The sequence below is a fragment of the Triturus cristatus genome, chromosome 2_1 (genome assembly GCF_964204655.1).
Source record: "Triturus cristatus chromosome 2_1, aTriCri1.1, whole genome shotgun sequence".
NCBI classification, from domain to species: Eukaryota; Metazoa; Chordata; class Amphibia; order Caudata; family Salamandridae; genus Triturus; species Triturus cristatus.
The window spans coordinates 86,079,121-86,081,204 of NC_140581.1; the positions used below are offsets into that span (position 1 = coordinate 86,079,121).

At 41.1% G+C, this 2,084-nt stretch overlaps 1 long non-coding RNA gene across 1 annotated transcript; it reads right to left on the reverse strand.

The window, feature by feature from the left end:
- Nucleotides 1-404: 404 nt before the first annotated feature.
- LOC146863802 (uncharacterized) lies at nucleotides 405-840 on the reverse strand. Its single transcript, XR_014969337.1, has 3 exons — nucleotides 771-840; nucleotides 615-670; nucleotides 405-533 (listed from the first exon to the last, which is right to left on the reverse strand). It is a non-coding gene; the product is annotated as an uncharacterized LOC146863802 (long non-coding RNA).
- Nucleotides 841-2,084: the final 1,244 nt, after the last annotated feature.

Genomic DNA, 2,084 nt, shown 5'->3' on the forward strand with positions numbered 1-2,084 from the left:
AGCGTGATAACTGCATCTGCAAGAGTAAGATGTAGTAGTTGCATAAGTCTCGGTCTGAAATTACTAATCAGTGACATACCCAAAACAAATAGCTAGGTATTATCTAGAGTAATGACAATGATTGCATACTCATACGTTAAAAACAAACTACCATAGTGACATTGATTCCATAAACGGACATAAAAGACAAAATACCGTGCATATTGAATAAACAGCACACTTGCAATTGAACAGAAATACGGTTAGGTGGTGGCAGATGTGCACTTACACTTAGTCAGAGAAAAATCTGAAGATCACCTATCCAGCCTATTAAAATCCATAACAGCCGTAACCATCAGCTGTGGCCAGTGTTATATATTACACTACTAATCAACGAAAGTTCAAATACAACCACCAGAGTTGCACGGGACCCATGAGCAAACCAAAAGAACTGCATACAAGGCAATGAATTACCTCATTTATAGTCAACAAAAGTATCTCAATAGACCAATTTCTTCCTGAGAATACAAGCGTGTCCCACGAGGGCATTTGATCTGGGGAAAAAATAGCCATATGTAAAAAGCTGCAGTTTTACCTGCTGTCGACAATAAATAATCACAAACAAACAGACTCACCGCTCCTCGGTGGTCAGGCGTGAATCTGGGAATCAATCCTTTAGTTTTCACCGGACCTGAAAAAATACATAACAGCCGGTATCTAAGGATCATAAAACTGCCAGGGGTCCGCTACAAAACCTGCCGAAATGGAAGACTCTCTCTAACAGTCCTTACCGCAAACCAGCTGACTCTTCCCTGAAAGAATCGGGAGACTGGTCGTTCATCCGGTGTGCCTAAATGCAGTGTTGCGAGCAATACGTCACCACGCGGGCACGAGCGATACGTAATCACGCGGACGTCATATCCAAGAGACATGCAAGTTAGAATTGTCAACGTGACGTGTCTACTAAGGGCACAAACATAAATGATGGACTAGCTATGGTAAATAGAAAGGGCACTGTAGTGTGATTGTATATGAAAAATGCCCCCGCATCGGCTACAAGTAAATGGATATGAGTTATAAAGTATTAAGTGTCAGACCAGACTCCCTTCCACTCATAAGTGCGTTGTCTTGATTGGGCTCATTGAATGTATGTAACATAAGAAACAAAAGGATATTTAGAGCCATGTCCAGAACATTGCACACAATATTGTTCATTATTACACATATTAAGACATGGAAATACAATAAATAGCAACTGTGGAACATATAGCGACTACATTGTTTTAAGCATTATGATTGTACACCAATCTCCTAAAATGTTGAAAAATGTAAAGACGAGGTTATATCTCATCACAGATAAATTGTAGAATATCACATGGTTACAAGGCATTAAAAACAATCTAGGTATGTTTCAAAAGCGTATTATGTCATATGAACCTATCACTGACTTGTTGTAAATAAACCTGTGAGATAATGTCGCACTGCTCTTATGTAATGCAAGCTGACTCTAAAACATTACGGAAAAGCCTGGAAGTCGGTACTACACTGCTCTCATGTGATGCAGGCTAGCTGGGCAAAGCTAGAATCTTGTTCGCTGAGTCCATTAGCAATGGAGTCAAGACGGGTCATCCACTTGCCTTCTCTAATGTTTAGGATCAAACCCATATTGCCCCCTCTGGGCCCTATAGTCACTTTTTCAAGCACGACCCACTCCATTTCCTCAGGTCCATGGTTTTTCATTCTGAAATGATCCACTAGGGGTGCCCCTTGCACCGCACATCTTGTTCTACTACAATGTTGCAGTATTCGTGCTTTAATTTTCTGTTGAGTTTGGCCCACATAGATGAGTCCGCATGGGCACTTTATGCAGTAAATTAGATTGTTGGTGTTGCATTTGGTGAATGACAGCAGATCGATGGTATGCTGTTTGTGGACAAATCTCTTAGTCTGGGTGGTCATTTGGCACGCTTTACACTGACCGCATTTGAAATGACCACATGTTATTGGTAGGGTCCAAAGGGTCTGTAAAGAGGGTGGTGCTGGACTTTCTAGGAAGGAGCAGACCACATGATCTTTAACACTCTTCACCTTCTTAAAAGAGTGCA